The sequence below is a fragment of the Pseudopodoces humilis genome, chromosome 17 (assembly GCF_049639895.1).
Source record: "Pseudopodoces humilis isolate 2021_Gansu_Grassland_sample_001 chromosome 17, ASM4963989v1, whole genome shotgun sequence".
Taxonomy (NCBI): domain Eukaryota; kingdom Metazoa; phylum Chordata; class Aves; order Passeriformes; family Paridae; genus Pseudopodoces; species Pseudopodoces humilis.
In genome coordinates this window covers 13,581,832-13,603,739 of record NC_142216.1, presented here as the reverse complement: position 1 = coordinate 13,603,739, position 21,908 = coordinate 13,581,832, and the positions used below count along the sequence as shown (strand labels likewise).

General features: G+C 38.5%; 1 protein-coding gene across 5 annotated transcripts in view; it reads right to left on the bottom strand.

Annotated features, from left to right (window-relative positions):
• TENM2 (teneurin transmembrane protein 2) overlaps positions 1-21,908 on the bottom strand; it is a 619,855-nt gene that overhangs the window by 204,460 nt on the left and 393,487 nt on the right. The window lies entirely within an intron of this gene.

The following is a 21,908-nucleotide window of genomic DNA, read 5'->3' as shown; positions in this document are numbered from 1 at the left end:
GCTTGAGTCTGCAACTTAGGCTTCAGATCTTTTAAAGTTCTGTGTGGTTTATTTCCTTTGGCTATTTTGTTGTAAAATAGAAAATTACTCTCAGTGAACAGAGTGACAGCTTCAGCTGGTGAGCAGGAGCTGTGGCCGCTACCAAACAACATACAGCTATTAATTTATTTGAGGGTTATTCTTATTATTTCTCATCACAATAACATTAAATGAGCTATGTACATACACTGATGGAAAACAGACTTCACAGTTTCTGTCAACAGTGCTGTATGTGTTACAAGTTTGAATTTTTATTTGAAATTTCCAGAGCTGCTTTGTTAGCTAGAGAGTTGATCTCAATTTTATGTTGACACCAAAGCAGAGCAGATTAACTTGGAAATTATGGCCAAAGCTTGAAGTGCTGTTGGATCATTTGTCCTTATTGAATGAAGGCAGATTTCTGCATTATCTTACACACTGCTAGTGGTGCCACCGTTTTAAACATTGTTGTTTTCATCACTCTTTGTCAGTTATCCTACATTCAGAGTACTTTTTAACTAAATAAATATTCGTGCATGGTGACTGTCAGCATTAGCTGAAAAGTCCTGAAAAGCCAGCTCATAAATGAAATTCTGATTTCAGCAAATTCATTCTTTTCAGGTAGCTACATTTCCAGAATAAATGATCATCTCTAATATCATTACCTGAACATAGCAAACCTGGATTGTAAAGGGTCTTGGCAGGGAATGATGATAGGCATCAGAGGCTTAATGTTTAATTACTGAACAGAGTTTTCTGGAGAGTTAAGAGCTGATATCATTCACTTGCTGCTGTTGGCTGTGTGGCAGAATATTGTGGTTGTTGCGATCTGTCAGGGAGAAGTGATTCATAAACTTTGCTGCCTGCTCCTCAAATGCACAGCTGGTGGGAATAAAAAATGGACAGCTATTTATGGCTGAAAATCCCAACAGGAAATGTCCTGAAAACCACATGAAAATAAGTAGAAAATCTTAATGAGAAGAGGACGGCGTGTTCCTATACACTGCAAAGCACAGAACACTAATTAGTTACTGATATTGCCTTGGACCTGTATGTTTTAGGAGCTAAGGGAAATAAATAAACAAATTCTCATGATAATTAACAAAGGCATCCCCCCTGCTCAACAGAGTGAAGCAAGCTGGGTTTGGCTTCTTAATACTCTCCCAATGTTTCTCTATGTTGGAAAGGGACAAAGGAAAGGGAAGATAGAAGAGGATTCAAATGACTAATTTTTCTTTTGCTACAAACAGCAGGGACACATCATGAGCTCTAAAGGAACTGCACAACATCCCCAGTGACCCAGTGGGAAAGGTTTTGTGGGGAATGGCAGGTGTAGGTGCCTGGCTCACACACCTAAAGTTGCTTTTTTCTTTACATCAGTCCGCTCTCTTTTGTTCCAAACCATCAAGAAAGCTGAAATATAGTGAGATAAAGACCTGCAACCCACCCCAAATATCTTGAGAACAAAATTTTTCTCACTTAATCCAAAAATGCTCCAATAGAGATTGCAGGAATATTCAGAAGTGCTGTGAATGTTCCTACAGGCACAGCAGCTCCCTGGGCTGAGGCTCCCAGCAAAGCAATCCTTCCAAAAAAAAACAATCTCTAAGCACCACAATTCAGAATGTTCACTTACAGACACAATTTCAGCAGGCAAGAAGGTGAATCTCACATCTAGATATGCTGAGCAGTAGTAAGAACAAATATTTGTTGTGGTGGTGGTGAGGCTCCTTTTCTATTAAAATCCTTTTCTACTTAAAAATAATGCTCTATTTAAAAACAAAAATTCAGCACTTTTCAGTATTCACATGTTGCTTTGTATGCCTGAATAGTTGCATACATGTTTAAGAGTGAAGGCAAATAGAAGGAGCTTAAATGGAGATTAATTCATGAAAATCTAAAGCTTGATTTTAGATATTGAATACTCATTTAAATTTGTCTGACAGCGCTCTGTTCTCCACTCTCATCTGTTTCAATCTAGTTAATGAAATAATGTTTTATATAATAAATAACAGGGGAATTAAGCCAAGGAGTTAACAGTAAGCACTAAATAATGAATCAATGCAAGTCTGGCACGTAGCTTAAAGTTGTTTGCAAAAGAAATACATCAGATTTGATCCTTAGAAGGAAGCAGAGCCCTGAGTTACTTGGGAAGGGTGATCTCTCCTATTCTTTACCTGCTGGCAGAAGGCCCTGTGATTCTGCCCTGGCTGCAGAAAAAAACTGAACCATTTACTGATAACTGGAAGAGGGAAGAATAATAGGAGGTCAGAAGAAAGAAAAAACAAAACCAGGAGAGAAAGGCAAAGAGTTGAAGAGATGGAGCAAAGTAGAGAGTTCCTCATCAGAGAAAGGAGCAGCAAGAGGCACAGTGAGGCACGTGCTCCAGAGAGGTCAGCAAGGAGAATCAGTTTAGATACACATGAAAAGACGAGGCAGGAGCAGCACCTCAGCACAGCAGGGCATCCTCCAAAGGAGCCACTGACTGTGCATCCCAAGCAAAGCTAATTAGAACCTCATCTTTGCACAAATATCTTGAAGAGTGCAGCTTTCCAGCTGTTTTTGACCAAGTCCAGAATGCTGCCAAAAGCAGCAGTTCAGCCCTTGTGTCCCAGCCCTTCCTGTGCTGTCAGCAGGTGCCACCAGCAGAGTGCCCTGAGTGACACCAGCCCAACCAAACCTGATCCTGGGCTGGCTGAGCCCTGAGTGACACCAGCCCAACCAAACCTGATCCTGGGCTGGCTGAGCCCTGAGTGACACCAGCCCAACCAAACCTGATCCTGGGCTGGCTGAGCTTCCAGCAGGTGCTTTGAGCATCCAGGGACACAGAGCTTCTGGAGCTGGCACAAAGGGAGGGAGAGCAGCAGGAGCTGGAGCCAGGGGCAGGGAGGGCAGCTCAGTGTTGGGCTGATGGAAACCAGTGATGAAAATTAGACACCAAACTAAGACTGTCACAGCTTTTGAACATGAATGAACTCTTTCACAGCTGTCTGCAGCACTCTCTGAGGAATCACAAAGACTCTCTTCACCAAACATCATTTTTGGCCAAGCCTGTCCTGCATTTTGGCAGGTGACACACGCAGGCTGCACTTACAGGTATAACCCCATGAAGCTGTGCATCACTTTGATGAGAACAAGGTGCTTTATAAACATTAATGCATTTTAAGTCAGAGCTGTCAGTCTTCTGTGGAAGTGACATCAGTTAGCTCCTTTCTGGAAGGACAGGGTGGTTCAGCCGTGGCTGCTCACAACAATGAGCTCAGTTTGAGCTAAAGCAGGGCTGACTTGTGCTGCCAAATGAAGGCAATGTTTTGCCCATAAGTCTCAGCTCTGGTGAATAATCAAAGGAAAAAGCTCTCAATGCAGGCATCATTACTGAGACACTTGGAAAAGGGGGCCTTTTGGAAAAGCCTGGATCTGAGGCTTGCTGCTTGTCAGCACCACTGATTATCCCTGGTGCATCTCCACTCTGAGCCATCCCAGCCTCTGGGCAGGAAGGAGCAGGGGCTGAGCAGGGTGGGGAGGAACTCCTGAATCTCAGCTGTATATTTCTGCATGATGAGGCAAATAGTTTAAAGGTGATGGAAATAAAATAAAATAAAACAAAATGGGGTAATATCCAGTGAAATGAAGGGGTAAAGTTATTCCAGCTCTACACATTCCAGCCCATGTTTGTCCTTTTAGAAAATGGAAGCTCTTCTGTAGCTCAGGTAGGCTTATTGCTGTCTTTTACTGAAAGTTACAAATTTTGACTAACTTTCTTTAAGCACAACACTGAACAGTCTGTAATCTGCTCTATTAAAATTAATTTAATAGATATAAGTGAGAACACAGCACGCTTCCTAATATTACCTCACTGAATTTTCCTGTGGGCTGGCTATCAGTTGTGAGTGTCACATCACACACTCCCACTTCCCACTCGGATCCTGCCCCCCTGCTTTGATGGCTCTGCAGTGCTGTTTCCCAGCTGGAAGAATTCTAGTCACACTTTCTAACCTCCTGAGCTCACATGGCTATTCAGAAATACCTGCAGACTTCTATGTCCACAGTTTAACAGAACTTTAAAAAAAAACCACCTCACCCTCGTAGAAAGGAAAATGATAGAAAATGGGGTTAGGCTGAATAAATGAGTCGGTTTAACTTCTGAAAGAAAAAAACAGGTTTCTATTCTCCCTGCTTGCTTTCAGATGGCTGACTAGCATAATGCTCTCCATAGACATCATTTGGATTTCCACACCTTTTCTCAGTTTTAAACTTTCCATTACTTCCACAGAAACAAGCTCTGTCCAAGGCTCAAATTAAATAAGAATTGCTTTTGAAGGAAAAAACCAAAACCACAAGAACCTTTCTTACAAGTTTTCATAAGATCTTAAATGCTCTAGAAGCAATGTTAGAGCACTTGATGCTGATTGACACTGAAGAGATTAAAAGTCACTTGAGTTAAACTGAAAACAAAACTTTTTCATAAATTACACTTCCAAAAATTAGCATCAGATGCCAAGATACTAGAGAATATTGTAGGGAAAAATTAATTGCACTATCCAATCCAAAACTTTATCTCAGATATGACATAATTTTCTTCTAATAAGAAATCTGTTACATATCTGCAATAACCATAAATAAAGATGATAAAAAGTAGCCTCAGTGATTAATAGTAATTTAAGAATAATCAACAAATGTGTTTCTTAAAACAATATCCACTAAAAGTAATGGTGTTCCTCTGTATATTTCTCTTTGTATCTAGCTTATTCCCGAAGCAGTTTCAATAATTTTGAAGCACAGTAAAAGTAGCAAAACACTGAGTTTCTACTTGCAAAATGTTACCAAAAAACCACAGGAAAATCTCTGAGATGTTTCTTAGAGGAAATTTCATCTTGCAGAAAGCCAGCACTGCTTCTTATGGTTTGGATCTTCTCCCCTGCTATTTAGGCACAACAACGTTTCTACACAGGTGGTGTGATATATTGTTTTTCTTTACTTCAAAAAATAAATTCTAATTATATGAGTGAACATTCATCCTCTTTGTAAAAACGTAGTTATTCTATAGAGAAAACAGATAAGTAATGTACGGTGAATCTTTCAGAACACATTTTTGATGTGTAATCAATGTTTTGTTTAAAGTGCTTCGTAACAGCATTTTTATGAGTCTTTTGCAGAAAATTTCCTTAAACACAGTGAAATTTGAGCAGTGGAGCTGACTGTGTATATGAAAAAACCAAATCTGACAAACACCCCCACAGCCAACCCCCCCTAAATCTTAGCCAGAGCTGTCTCCCAGGAAATTGTGACAGATTCTATGAGAAACCTGGGTCCCGTGCACATTAGAAATTCCTTCCTGCAGGGTTAGCAGGTGTGGGCTATGTCAAACAAATTTATTGCAGTCTGTGCTAATAACCAAAATTATAGAAAACCTAGATGAAAGTGCTCTGCATCCAGCTAATTTGAAGCTACCTTATGAGACAATAACAAGCTTCTAACAGTTTTCCCCTTTTTTAAAATACACTAATTATGCTTAATGTTCCCTGTCGCATTAGCTTTCATGGTAATTATATTTCAAAACTTTTGCAATTAGGGTACAGTTAATATTGTGGAATATTGCAATTATTTTTCATTGTGACACCTCTATTGAAAACTGGTGGCATAATGATCACATTGTTCAACTAAATCAGAACTGCAGAAATATGGCAAATGAACCAATTATAGATTATTATTTCTAATTACAGATAATGCCCTTTTCCTTGCTTTGTCCAGAACAATTTCCCAAATAACCAGACTCTTCCTAATTAAAAAAAAAAAAAGCCCAACAAACTGATTTCTTCACCTTCATTTTTCTAACACACATTCTAACATATATATATATATATGTCTGTAGTATGTAAATATATTCTGTACATTATATACTTTCAATGTGTGAGCATGGACAGATGTGGACAGGCACATCAACACATACAGAGATATTTTACAGTTGGTACAGATTCAGTCAAGTGCAGCTATAAATGTGAATACTACTAAATGCTCACTCTGAGCAAGGATTTTACTCAAGTGATTGAGCCTTGGAGGAAATTTCAAATGCATTACAAAAGCACTCTGCACCATTTCTAATTCAGCCCCACATTGCCCCAAAGAACATTTCCTTATTTCTGCTTGCCCTCCCTCTTTAATAAACTCAAGGGCTTTGGCTCTCTAGTCTTAGTCACATTTCCATCATTAAACCTAAATATCAGCCTCCCCCCATTTACAGACTGGGTTCTGTTTATTGGTGCTGAATGAGCTCAAGTCCTTGATAAATGACAACAGCAGAAATGCTCAAGAACTAATATATATATATGATTGTGACAATTTGAGGTTCACTCTGTGGTTTTGAAGAGCTGCTTGTAATTAAACCAGCCTATAATTTGGTAGGACAGAACACTATTACATAAAATTCTTTCTGAAAAAACACAGCAGGGGAGTTGGAGAGATACTACTAAAAAAAAGCACCAGACAGGTAATGGGAGACATTCTGTTATTTTCAATACTTTAGCAATTCCGAGATTAATTATCATTTACCATTTACATTCTTCATATGGAATTTTAATCAAAGCTCGCTTAATTAAGTTTTCATTTAAATTACACTAAAGCAGTGATAAATAAATCAACTATCAAATCACTGACTTCAAACAGAGAAGACCTTTACCAAATTCCCTGTCTTGCCAAAATCTGCCATCTGTACATTTCCCAGCTACCAGACTAATGAATTTCAAGGTTATATTATCAAGTGTAAGACAGAATTTCTGGCCAACATCAGTGGAAATAAGGCGTGTATGAAATAATTTCAAATCATTTCTGACGTGAAAAGGTCTGGGAACAACTTTACATGACTCCTTATTCCCTTCAATAAAGAGCAACATAAGACTTAAATAAAACTCCTCCAAAGACCATTTCAGGCAGAAATCTGAAAATTGCAAATCTCAGCTTATTCAATACTGTGGAGTAAGGTTTTTTTAAAGAGCAATTGCCTGAACAATGAGCACATTTTCAAAATGAACTATAACTCTCTCTCCTCTGACCCTCTGAAACTCTAAAAGCTGATTTGAGTGATTAAATGACAGCTGCAAGTCATGAGAAATCTGGCACAGAATATAATTTTTAAGAGTGCCTCAAAGTCCTGCCATCACTAATGTCTGTCATCACCCACCTTTCCATCATTTCTTGGCTCATATTAATTGATTTTTTTTTTAGTTTTACGTGACTTATTTCTCTGGACATAGAATTTTCATGCAATTTTTGTTTCCTTTAGCTTCAGACACAATATCCACCATCTGCTGGGCACTGACAAAATACAGGACACATAAACTGTGCAGTGGAATGTGTTTCTCCCACTCTGGGTAAAATCATTTTTGTACCTGTATGGATGGGAACGAGAACACCACCATGGGATTATGTTTATGTATATTTCTATATGTACATGCCCTATATGAAAATCACCTATAGACTATACAGGTTTCCAGGATATTGATATAGACAATAACCAAACACATCTAGCAATATAAATATCTATTTAATAATATCTGATGGAATATTACTGATAACAAATGTTATAGTAGTCTTGAAATAGTTCAACAAAGGGGTTAAAAATAGTCTTTAGTGGTTTAAAAAAAGGGATTAGCTTATTTACCTCATGAGAAAAAATGTGTTCAGATTAAAGAAATAAATAGGTGTTTATTCTCATCCTAAGATATTGGCTATATATAAGACCAGTGCTCTAAAATCCATCATATTTGACAATAAACTCAAATAAAGACTCCTCATAAAAAAATAAAAATCAACCACTTCAATAAAATAAATCTACAGAACAGCTTTTGTCTGTTTTGTTTTTCATTTTGTATTTATTTTTTGTTTCTTTTTGTTTGTTTTTTTCCTATGGTGTAATTCTTCCCCATTCTTTCAAAATTTTCCTATCACATTACAGATAAAAGTTTTAAGAAAATGATCACTTTAAAAAATAATGACTTCAAGATTTAAAAGATTTAAGAAACAAAACCAATCTCGATGTGCACCTGTTTATCTGCACATCATCTCTGCTGGACTCATTTTCTGGAGCAGTGAAAGATGCAAGCACAGGTGTTAATTGCTCTTTTCTTCCTAATGATCATCCTTTTCTATTGGACAACAATATTTGCTTTACTGACAGCTATCAGAATATTCCACTAATATCTCCAGAGGATAAAAAAAGGTCCATTTCATCATATGACATGCTAGGTGATGTCATATTTGATGTCCACATGAAATATGCCAGTAAATTTCACTTGGGAAATTCCATTTCTAAAAGGAAGGAACATGGATATTCCAAGTTCAATTAGAAATCCACTGCTGTTTTAATTTGTTTCATTACACAAAACGTTTTCCCTCATATATGTTGTGTTTATAAGTGGAGACACAAATTTTATTGTCAGAAACCTTTATGATGGAGTTTTAATTATATGCAAATTCCTGTTTAATTGATTAGTACAGTAATGCCTATGTGAGGCATAACAGTCCTCTATAATGACAGAGCAGAACTCTGTGTTGCTCAGGGCCACTGATATTTAAGTATTCCCAGGGAAAGTGCCAATGGCTTTTTTGGAGCTCTTCCAGTATTCAAAAAAGGGACCTAACTTTGCTGTCGTTAAAAACAACAGCGTTATATTTATTTTTTTTGTCTTATCTTTGAGAAAATTAAACTTTTTTTTCCCCTGGTGATTTAATATTAATCCATATTGAATCTCTAATGTTTCATGAAAAGGATTCAACCAAGCTCAATGGAAGTACAGAAACCTGAAGTTTGTTTCTAAATTCAAAAACTTCTTCATAACACTGTCTCTGTCTTGACTAATATATAATGTTTGCAGTGGACCAGTCAGTAAATCTGCTATTTCAGGCTCACTCATCAATTCATTTTAAGGTCCTGTAATAAGCTTTTAACACTTTCAGCTGAAAAAAGTTGACACAAAAATTTCTCAAAAAAAAATCTTAAGGTTTGCATTAAGACAACACAAAAACTATCCATATCCTGATATGCATCACCTGTAAATATGAGTAAGTTTAATACCCTTATGTCACCTTGCTTAGCAGTGAGAATTCAGCTATGGAGAATCCTTCCACTGGTTTACATTTTGCAATTGTGAAACAGAGATTGCCACATGAAAAAGTGCCAAAAGTAGCACTAGGCACCGAGTTAGAGCCTCAAACAAGATTTAAGAACAAACAAAAGCAGGCAAGCAGCTTCATTATGTGAATTTTGATGAATAGGGCACAAACAAGAAATCATTAGAGAGCCTTTAACCATCATCTAATAATGCAGATTAATAAAAGCAGCTGGGAGAGCTATAAGAAAATCAGTTCCCTTTCATTTCATGGAGCCTGTCAGAGCCCAGCCACAGCTCCTTCCCCATCTGAACAATTTGCCCTGAACATTCTCCATCCCTGTGAGCTTCACTCAAGGGAATATTCAGCACCATTCACATATTGTTGTGATACTGTTAAATTAACCATGTCTCATACCTTCAACAGATCCCAAAGTGCAAATCAAAAGCGGAAGAAGGCATTAAATCTCATGAAAATATGAAGTGGGCAGCTTCCCCAGGAGACCTGCTCTCATGGCTGCTGTGGGAAGCTCCCACTGCTCCCACCAGTGATGCCCTGGAGTGGCCACCAGGAACAGAGGCTGGAGAGAGTTAAAAGAGTAAAGTGTGTGTTTCTTAAAGGCCCTAACAGATACACCTTGGGCAGTGCAAAAGCCTGGCAGAGGCTACACCCAAGATGGACAATGGTCAGGAGTTTCTCAGGCAGGTATCAGTGGGGTCTGTGTGCATATCAGAGGTTAATTGTCCAATTATACCTTCAGGTAATGAAGTCACATTCCCCCAGTTTGCTTCCCCCCCAGTTTGCTTTTGTTTCACTTCTCAGGGCTGGGGCTGTGATGGTGACCTTGGATCTCAGGCCTGGAAGGATTGTTTTGTCTGAGCAGAATGTGCAGAGAATTGCTGACACTGTGTGGAGTTCAGAGCTATCCACTAATGCAGCACAGGGGCTGAAAAACAGAAAAACTAAAACTTAAGGAACCACCAGGACATTTGTTCTGCCCTGCAGTGAGAAAACAAAAGCTTAGGCCTGGGAAAAGGAACACAAATCTAACAGTGGCTGAGACTGGTGACTAACAGGGAGATACAAAGAGTTTTGGTTAGAAAACACATGATGGGGTTAGAAAAACTAGAGGGAGAAGTTCTCCATTTTATGTTTTCTTTACCTATTATTTTTCTGGTTTTGATAATACTACATTGAAACTACAATGTGAAATAATACAATCTCAGTACATTTTTCTCAAACATTTTAGGTACTTTCTCATAAAATCAGCTGAGAATTTTTTTGTGGAAATAAGAAGTAACTGAGCAGCGAAATTTTTACACAGATTTAAACCTAACAGTCGTATATCTGTAGATCCTCTCAGTATAAGCATATAATGACAGAATTTTGTTAATCAAATGAACCTAACAGATTGGTTATTAAAAACCTGTTCAAAATCTAATATTCTCAGAAAAAAGGTAAAGTATTTAAGGTGGATATTCAAATATCCCCCAAGAACCAAACACAAACCCCCAGGTATCCTACACTTCTCCCCGAACCAAACAAACATCGAACCAGCCATCCAGATTTTGAATTTGTGCCTCTGTATCCCTTAGGAATTGGGAAATTCAAATTGAATCTGCCTGTTCTATAAAGAAAATACCACTCTATAATCCAATTGCTGTGAAGAAACCACTGGATGCAGAGGCTGTTGATCCAGCAGGATCCACCAGCAGTAATTTGCTCAAAGACATGTAAATGTTAAACATGAAGCAGTTGGCATCAGCTGAACCCAACAGGACTGCTGGGTGTTCCCAGAAGAGTCAGCTGCCCTGGGGGGCTCCTGCTCTCAATGAGCAATTGCTGCAGCTCCCCAGAATAAAACTGCCTTGATAAAGAGCTGAGAAACAGCACCAGTTGCTTTGTGACAGCAGGATATTAATGGAAATTGTTCCAAAAAAAGAAATTGAAACAAGAGTCTCCTAATGTATTTGCATTTCTAGCATGGTCTCGGAGGAACTAAGGAATCAAGGCTGTGGAATCCTTCCAGCTGTCAACAATAGAAAATAAAGAGAAGGAAAAAGATATTTAGAACTGGCCTGTAGTTGCAAAGAAAGTTTTGTGGCCATCTATGTACATCTGGATGACAACTGCTAGTGATTTGTATCATCTCCAGGCAGCCACTGACAGAATGAGAGGACACAGCCTCAAGCTGCACCAAGGGAAATTTAGGTTGGACGTCAGGAAAAAGTTCTTCATGGAAGGAGTGATAAAATACTGGAATGTTCTGCCTGGGGGAGGTGGTGGAGTCACCATCCCTGGATGTGTTTAAAAACAGACTGGATGTGGCACTGGGTGCCAGGGTTTAGTTGAGGTGTTGGGGAATGGGTTGGACTTGATGATCATGAAGGTCTCTTCCAACCCAGTGATTCTGTGATTCTGTGATCTGCCTTTCTCCTGTAAGTCACTGGGAAGGATGGCTGTGCCACCTGGGAGATGGGCTGGTCTGCAGCTGCTGGCAGGGCACCTCGGCAAGGTGAGCTTCCAGCCAGTCTCCAGCCCTTTCCTTTGATCAATTCTGTAAGGACAGTCCCTCACCAGCCTTTCTGCAGTACCAGAACCACCAGTTCCCAGCCTGTCCATACAGCTCACTCTCCACAACCTCTGAATCCCATCATGATTTCAAGTCAGTCTCAAACTGGAAATTTAAGTCTTGGAAATTCCTCAGTTTCTTCAAGGCACCCTGTTTTTCTCTTTGCCATCTTCTCCAGAAGCAGACAGCACTCACAAGTATAACTGACTGACCTTAACATGTCTACTAAGTTAACGGATTTTAGAATAAAAGCTGTATTCTAACAGGTTTCTGCCTAGTACCTGCTTCAGACCATAAGGAGACAACCCATTCACAAATATCTAACTGAATTTTGCTACATTTTCAGCTGAAAAAGGATAGAGAATGAAGAGACAGACTTGGAAAATGCAGAAACAATAAGGATTTAGTTTTTGAAATTCAGAACCATTTCATTTTTAACACTTTTAAGAAAATATTTTCACCTTTAATTTTGACAATTTAAGTGTTTTCCTTTATTTTCACCCACACTGAAAGTAAAACAGAAAGGTTGAAACAGAGTGAGAGAAAAGCTAACCCACATTCTCCTGTAGATTGAAGTGTCTCATATTGCTCTTCCTAACCAAATTTGCTGATTGGAAAAGTCCAAATTTCTTCTTTTATCCCTCCCAAGTCTTACCACTGGCATTTTAATTTGTTTGGCCTCCACGTTACCCCTTCATGGCTTTGCAGCAAGTTTTTTCAGGTAAGCTGGAAATGCAGGTGCCAGGAGCTGATGAAACCTTCATGGCAGGGTCACAAAGGTTTTATTTGCCCAGACCCTGTTCTCAGCCTCAGCCCCAGAAAGAATCACTCAGAACCATCCTCTGCCTCTTCAGCTCCAACTCCCCAAACTCCCTCCTCTCAACTGTTGTAAATTATTATAATTATTTTACTTTTTAAAATCACGTTTTCAGAAACCTGAAGCTCACAAGCTAACCAAGATTTTACACCTTTCCATATTTGCTAGTCCCTATAATTGACAGGTTTCTGTCAAGTGAAACAATTATCCACCTGTTTGCAGGAAAAAAAGTATGAACAAACATACTCAACACTGCTTTGTCAGGCAGAACATTTCACACCTCATTACTTAACTGAGGAGTTAGCCTGGTGTTCAGTGTACAGAATTCCTGCTGATTCCAGTAGAATAAGCTATTTGTACACCCCCAAATAATTACCATGTTGTATACATTACAGATTTAATTAATTCACTACACAATATTAAAGTCCAGATTTCTGAGTTCTTCCTGAATCATGAGAATCAAAGTTGAGACTTTGCATTTAATTCCATACTAACAACTGTTCTCCAGATCTGAAGACCAAGAGGGAACTTTCAAAATAACAGGGTCAGAAATTTTTTATTAGGGAGTATTAAGACAATATTGAATTTTTCTGTTATTACAAATGGAGTTTTTGGGACATGGCAGTTCACAGCAAATCAATCCCTCTTTTTCAGATTTTGAAAGATCCAACAGCACAGGAAGAGTCACAACTTTTAGGGGTTTGGGGTATATAGGCTTCTATGCCCACACATTGTATTTTATCATTTATAAAAAGTCATTCTCATTTTCTACAGTGTTCTAGTTATGCTCCTAAATTAGCAGATCATCAGGTACAAGGAGTCATCTCAAAACAACCCAGTTTCCATACCAAGTTTCCAATTTTCCTTCCATTTGATTTACTAGGTTGTTTTATTTCAGATCCAAACTACGCAAGATAAGCACCAGTTATCACTACAGTTGTAGGGATGCTGTTATGGCTCTGCTTGTAGGTGTGCATTCATTTATTTATTTCACAAATCATTACCCCTGACATGAATAAAAGGAGAGAAAAGCTCAGTTTCTGAAGATCCCACTGTTCCAGCCCCATGACACCCAGCACAAGTGCATTAGACAGAAAGGAGCCATTGTACGGGGGCGATGCGTGAGGCAGTGCCTTGGTGGGGCCAGGCAGGGATCCAAGGAGAGGGGAATGACAAATAGCATCCTACATGGATAGAAAAGGTCACTGCAATAAAAGCAGCCTGGGGAACTGGGAGCAAGTGAAGCATTGCTACAGATTGGAAGAAAACACAAAATCCAAACAAATGGAACAGAGCAAGAGACAAAATCTCCGTCACCTGTGAATGTGATAGACTGAGCTGTGGAATCATTTTGGGAGATGACAAAATGGAACAAGATTCCCTCTCTGCCTTGATGTGAATCGATCTGAAAATTAAGCATTTGCTCAGGCCAGTAATTAACTTCTACAAACATTCAAAGTCCTCAACTTTCTGTGTAATGATCTGTCAGAAACATAAATTATGCATATTTGCAATGTAATAAAAAAGACAATGTTTGGTTGATTTGCTTCCATGAGAAAAAAATAAACCCTCATCTGTAGTTTTAGTCTGCAATTGTTTCAAACACTGTGGAAATTACACAGGACCTGGATCAGTTCAAGACTTGCTTGGAGTTCCTGACTCCTTGGAGCAGTGTCAGCTCCACAGCAGGGCACACACGGTGTGAGCAGCAGCAGCACCAGAGCACCACGCTCAGCTCTGACTGCAGCCCATCTCAACATCTGCTTCTTCTCCCAGGAGAAATTTGTGTAACCCTGCACCAAAATAAAGCAGCTGCTTAGTGGAGGAACCACAGATTTTTATTACATTCCCACTGCAGCAGTGCCACAAGCTACCCACAAGGCAGCTGAAGTTGAGACTGTAGGAAAGACAAAATCCTGGCTTGCAAAAGCATTCAGCAGCAGAAGATGCAGTGATGCAGGCACAGGAGTCCTCCTTACCATATATTCTTCTGCATTTGAAGAGCTGCATCAGGAAGTAACAGGAAAGGATATTTTGCTTGGCTGAGCTCTGTTTTCAGCAGAAGTTTCATCAATAAATCTGTATGTACAAACCCTTTCAGGACACGTGCTCCCAGAGGGCAACAGGGTTGTGGCAGGGAGACACAAAGGGAAAAATACTCAGAGTAAAATGACAGAGTCCAGATCTCTTTCTGTTAATGCTGAAGGGATGTTGCAGACATGCATGGGAGAACTGCCAGGCAAAGAGTCAGGCATTAGTAGGGCAAGAAAAAAAATAATACTGAGAATAATTAGTAACCACTGATATGTTTCTCCAGTGATGCACTGAAGTTCCCCATCTCCTGCACTGTTAAAAATAAGACTGAGTATCTTCTGACAGAAAAAAGCCCTAATTTTGATTGATTTCATCATGCTTTATATGAAGACAAACTCAGTTTCTAGAGATGGTAATGTGATAAATAGGTGACATATATTTACAGTTTGCCTGATAAGATGCTAATATTTATAATCATATTAGAAACAGGTATCAAAACTGTAAATCCATTAATGTAATTTTATAACTAGGAGTAATAATTAAGCACTAGATAAACACACAATTTATCATTTAAATAAACCAGAAGTGTATGGCATATCAAAATCAGAAAATCCATAAGACAAGATATTGACTCCTGGAAAGTGTCTCCTTGCTTTCAAGTGTTTGTAATGGCACTTATTTGGATTTATAGGGAGAAAGAAGGAAGTTATTAAACTTTCTGCTATTACAAAACCAACCAACCCACAGAACCTTCTACATGCAAATATTGCAAAATATTTTGAAAAAATGATACCCTAAATTTTAGGTTCTCTACTTTGTAGCACATGAAACACAATTTGCATTTGCTCAACTCTTCACTTTCAGTCAGCTACCAAACTGTGTTGGTAGGCAGCTAAAAACGTGAAATGTTTTCTAAATGTTGCCTTTTCACACAAACAGCAGCACTACCCATGATGGAAGTTGTCAGGACTGTACCACTGCCCATGAAAGGGAGATGCAGTTCAGAAGATTAAAAACTCTGTATCAAAACACAAAATTATTAGAAAGCCTGCAAAGTTCTTCCCACACAGCATGACTTACAGCAGAGACTGTTAGCAAGAACAGTTTTAGCCTTTTCTACACACAAAGTAAAAACACACAAGCAGCATCTGGACTCAGCATACGAAAGGAAGGAAAAAAATAATAATTTTCTGCTTATAATTGCAGTATCCTCAGTGCCCTTCAGTTCTCAAGCAAGGTACCAAGTCTAGGCACTGATTTTCTTGGTGCAATGACACAGAGCAACAATACTGAGCCTTTAAGTTTGGAAGGCTTCAAAAGCTTTCCAAAGTTTCCCAGATATTGGTGATCTCTAAGTAGCTGCAACAAGGCAGAATAAGATTGGTAATGAGAAAAGGCCTGACTGGCCCAGCCATCAGGGGAGCTGCCAGAAAACATCAATACACAGGGAAAAGGAAACTTGGGAAGTCTGTGCTGCAGCTGCTTTGCTGGGAGGCTTTTATTGCTACAGGGGTTCCCATTTCAACACATTTACAAACCTTCAAATTACAATTAAAAGCAGCTAAGAAAAAAAATCTCCCCAACTCTCAAAACCATGGTGAGCTTAAAAAACCCGTAAACAACAGAATTCAAGTCTGTTCTCAATTCTATAGCTTTTCATAATTCATTATAATTTTTATTACCATAGAACCTTCTGTTTGAGATTTGATTGTTGTTATTATGAATTCATAAATTAATAAACAGAATGTTTCTACAATATCTTAATATCTAGAATCACGTCTTCTGGCTGAAATTCAGACATCTGCAGGCATCAACAACACAGGGTACAGAGATTAGCAGCAGCAATAATATCAGTAATAGTTGCAGCAACATGGAGCTGATGCTTTTTCTAAAGTGCACCCTTTGGTTCCAGTGGGAAAACATTGTTCATGCTGTTCCCTCCATTTCTAACTCCAGTTCTAAGCCCTAAAATTAGACTCAGTGCTCAAGAGATGCAACAGAATGAGAATGTAACTGGTCATTAATGATTTAGAGAATTTAAGTATTAGAAGCAAATTTGGAAAAAATGTATTTATTTAAAGGCCTTGCTGCTACATCCACACACTGCTTAAACAATATGTGTACAAAGACACTCTTGCTTACAACCTCAAAGCTAGGCCAGGCTCCACAGCAAAAACAAACACATAAATTATTTTAATTTGGAAACAGAAGTGAAAATGATCAACCTACCACCCTTTTTCTGCATTGCTGTATAACAACATCAGAAGAAAGCTCCTTATGGCATTTCCTTGCGAATATATTGAGTAAGAAGCACCGCTTCTCGGGAGAATTGTGTACACAGCTGTAATGCAGGGCTGCCCTTTGGAGAAAGTTATAGGAAAGTATAGGACATAATTTAGAAACCTGGAACCTTAAGTGATTTTAACTGTTGCTGCTTTAAGCATAACTTGACAAATTCTACAGCACAATATTCTGAAAGAGATTCAGAAAGATGCTGCTGAAATCTTAATCACATACAGCAGTTAGGACAGGAAAGTGATGGCCTCCTTCAAAGGAGGATTTTCTTCAAAATTTTCTTTCTGATTTCTTTCTGATTACTTATCCCCCTACCTGATCTCAGAAGTGATGCACAGAGATCAAACAAAACAAAACCAAAAGTAAACAAACGCAAGAACACACAACATGCAGCAGAGTAAAACAACACCCTCTCTCCTGGCCCCAGCTGCAATACTGACACAGGGAGGAAGATTCCAGCTCCTTTCCTCCCTTCTTGCTGCTCTTTCCTCATTACCTACTGAGCCAGCCAAACTCCTTTATTTAGACTTTTAAGTAAACCCAAGACAATCATTCATGAGGATTAAGAAAAAAATGATAATTAAAAAAAAGAAGCTGTGGATTCTCCATTTTTGTGGCTGCCAATGTATTTTCTGTCCTGTAGGTTGATAGGTACAGAAAATTGAGATCTCCATTCAGTAGGGGGTGATGCTTAATCACCTGATGGGATGTAACTATTTCTTAAAGATGACAATACTTCTGCATTTTGGTTTGCATTATAGAGTAGAAACTGGAAATACTTCTTTATTTGATGCCAGATTGTAAGAGGGCTATAAAACAAACACTTCCAAGCACTCCCAGCACAGGATCTAAAATAAGTCCTTCAGCAACACTGCATTAATGAAAATTCTGGCTTCTTTCAGAAAAGATTTTTACAAACTAGATTAAACTGCATGGAGGTGGTGGTAATTACACATTAATAATAATGAAATTCTATAGACAGGTAGTATCTGTGGAACACAGGAGATCCATCTAGATATTTATACTGAATATAATGTATATTGATATTTTACATGATATTTCCACACAATAGGCTTATAAGCAGTCTTATTCTTTATTTCAACTCTAACTAACAGACAACATGAAAGAACAACAATTGTTTCCTTCAAGCCAACCTGTTTCTCTTTTCTTTTCTCCTTGCTGACAAAAACTGCTTGTGAAAAAAATCAAATCAAACCCTGTCCTCTAAGCAGCATCCAAACCACTCTGTGGGCAGTTATTGTTAAATTGAGCAAATGGTTTGTGCCATTGTTTCTGAGCCAAAAAGACACCTTAACACCGAAAAAATGGGTACTATCCCCCTTCAGCAAGTTCTTGGGAATCATGACAGTATCTAAACCACAGCCTGGAATTTTTCCCCAAATCAAAATACTCCAGAGATCATTGTGCTTCTGCTTTTTCACAGCTAGAGTGGCTGAAGCTGATGAATGTGTCCAATTATGGATCCATTATGTGAAAACCTGATGTGTGAGTAGGTCTATCCTGTGTCTTTTACTCAGACTGACAAATGAACAAACAAATTGTTGTGAGTTCAAAATTTGGTTTAATAGCAATAAATCCACTCCAGTAAAGGCAAAGGTGCATAGAACAAAAACTCTTTTGTTTTTTTCACATAAGGTTGAAAACCAGCCTGTTTGTTACATTGTATTTTGACTGAAGCCATTAAAATGGCATTTCAACAAGCTGAGTCACCTTATATTAGCAGAAAAAAATAGATAAAACACATACAAGAAGAAGAAATAAACCTATTCCTACTGTAAGAAACCATCTCAGGAAAGGGTATAGCAGGAACTGACCTTCTTTTAAAAGGAAAAAAAAAAATCCACTAACTTTTCACAGGTAAAAGGTCTCATTTCCTTCTACAATGTTTGTGTTTTTCAAAATACTATCAGCAGGTGCACCAGATTTCACAAACCTCTTGTCCTTCATCACATATAATTGTGCTGCATATTATATTAAGAAATACAAGCAGAGGAACGTAAGTGATGTGAGTTCAATTAAAACCAGCATAATATCTTGTTGCATAGAAAATGATTCTGCAACTGAAACAGGTTCTAATGAGAGAAAAAAGGAATACATTTTCACATATTTTTAATTACATAGAACTACCTCAAACATGATTTTTAATAATATACTCCATTAGGTTAACATCATATTTAAAGAAAGTGCATTTTCTGATTTCATTTCAAGTCTGATTTTGAGCAATTATTGTGTCATTGTTCTGCAGTAGAAAGGTTGAATTCATTTACTGTGTGGTTATGCTAGTTATGATTGATGTCGCTTCTCCAAATGATAAACCAATCACCCCGATGATGTAATGTCATTTTAAGAGTGCTATAATCACATTTCTCTCAAACTGGGAGTTCTGATGAGTTCTAACAAAGATTTATTGTAGATTAAAGGCCTTCATAATATCAACAATAGGTTGCTCATTTGATAGAATATTTGATTAGGTAATTTTTTCAGGCAAATGATTTTTTCCATATGTATTAAGCGTGGCTCTTGTGAAGGGCACAGGGCAGCACACATGGATGAGTGGCTCCTCATATCCAAAAAGGTTAATCTTAAACCTGTTGAAGAGCCACCCTGTAATTACAGAGCTTGAAGCAAGAGAAGTATCCAATCAGACAAACAAGAGGAAACTTCTATAGCGTAATTAGTAGAAGACACTGGCAAATATTTAATATTCAGCATGTACTTTGAAGACTAAGATTGGAAAATTTAAAGAAGAAGCTAGAAATTGCTTGCAAAAATTCATGAAAGATTGAAGATTATCTTGGATCTAAGCTTTACATATGAGCATCTAAAAATCTTCCTTTTTAACCCAAGCCCAAATTTAAGCAAAATATTTACATTTAATTACTGTCTCTCAAATGTCTATGTTGCTAAGTTTCCAAAGGAACTTAAAAAACAAAAACAAAAACAAAAACAAAAAGAAAAACACAACCAGAGCATGATTAACCTCTTCTTGTCATGTAGATGGCAAAAGCCATCTTGAAAATCTTTCAAGGATAATGATAAAAAAGTAATAACTTTCTCCAATTTAACATATCAGTCATAATCTGTTGTATTTTCTTATAAATTCTATAAAGAAACATTGTGATAACTAAAGAGAAAAAGTGACACCCCTAGGAAATGCTCATTAATTTCCAGAGGATGCATCAAGTCCAGAACTCATGCTAGAGAACACTCTGCAGTGATCAAGCAATTATGCATGTGTGTATGGGAAAAAATATAAAAAAAGGACATCTTTATCTTATACCCTGAAAATTAAAAGTCATTATATATTATATGGCTGTTTATTAAAGAAGCAAATGGGATATGTGGGGGAAAAAGTGTTAAAATGTAGCACGAACAAAGCAAAGCCAATCAGTGGATGCTGAAAATATTCCTTGGGTCAGCCCACAGTAACAATTATCAAACACAAAGCTTTTAAGGATACAAAGAAACAGTGATTATGATTTAAAATGAAACATAAAGAGCTCTTCCATCAAATTTTCTATGTTTTACTGCCACTTCCTTCATTTGGCTTTCTAAGAAAAGCCATGCTGGTTCCCTCAGTCCCAGCAGTGGCTGTAATTACCAAGTACTCAAGAATCCACCAGGTCTCCTTTTAGCTCACATTCCCTGACCTTGATTTTCTTCTCCTTATTTCATTCCTCTCCCATTTACTTTTCCCACTCCCCTTTAAAATCTCATCAACTGCTTGATCCACCTCTCCCTTTAGACGAGTTCTCTCACTCTTTATTCCTTTCTTCAGCTGTGAAGTTTCCCTGTTCCTAAGCTCTGAGATGATGCAAGCATTCCTCCCTGCACAGGTAAGGATCCATCACCAACCCAGGAACCAGAGCAGCTTTTTCCATGATATCCCTTTACATTTCTCTGCCCTAAGGTCCCCTGTCATTTTATTTCCCCCTTACTTGGACTCACAGGTGCTTTTGTGATTTTATACAAGCTGATCTCGTTCTTAGCACCCTGCCATCACCTATTTTCCTACCCCACCATCTGAGTATTTTAATGTCCTGTGAAAATTCATTGGGAAGCTCCAACTTCTGCTCACCGTCTTTCAGATAACTGCTCACCATGCAGGAACTTTCCCTCTTACCCCATGTTAGGTGAAATGCTTCCTTGAAAGCATTTTCTGACAAATTTTGCTGAGACCTTTTGAAAACACGAAGACTCTTCAATCAGCTGGATCACCCTTATTCAGAAATGGCTGAGTCCTGCAAAGGCCTCGAGTGTTTCTAAGGCATGAAACTACACTGACTCAAAGATAAATCCCTTCCTGACCCCCTCCCCACTTCCACGGCCTCTGCAGAGTTGCCCATTACAGATTTTGAGACCTGCAGCTCCCAGATCACTCCCAATCTCTTGAAACCCCCTCAAAAGCGCCATTGTATTTTCCATAACAATACACTTGAGGAGCAAGGAAGCACACTCAATTTCTGAATTATTATTTCTTTGTGCAATTACATTTTAGCATTCCTGACCTGGGTTAAAGGATAATTCAGGATGGAAGGAGCCCCAGGAGGTGCCCAGTCCAGTGCCCTGCCAAGCAAAGGCAGCTCTGAGGTCAGAGCAAGTAGCTCAGGCTTTCAGCCAACATGTTCTTGAAAAGCTCCAAGGACAGAGACTGGACAGGCTCCCAGGGCCACCTCTTCTAACCCAATGCTTAGGGGAAAATTTATCCCTAATATCCACTCAGAATGTTCTGTTTCAAATCCAGCTCCCTGATCACCCCCCAGCCCCCAGCCCCTGTTAGAGGGGGGTGTTCAGGTGTGCTGTGTGCGCCCCACAGTCCCAACCTCACAACCTCCAGTGCTGCTCAGAGCTGCCTCCTCACAGCACAGACCAGAAACTGCACAGAAAACCTATTGTGTTCAGTTAAATAACATACAACATATCTATATATATAACGGAAAAAGGTGCTAGAATAGCTTCTTTTGATTTTTTGGTATTTCTAAAAAGGGATTGCATCTTCACTCCTCAGTTTTTGGCTGTCAAAATGAAAAGTGAGCACCTACTAAT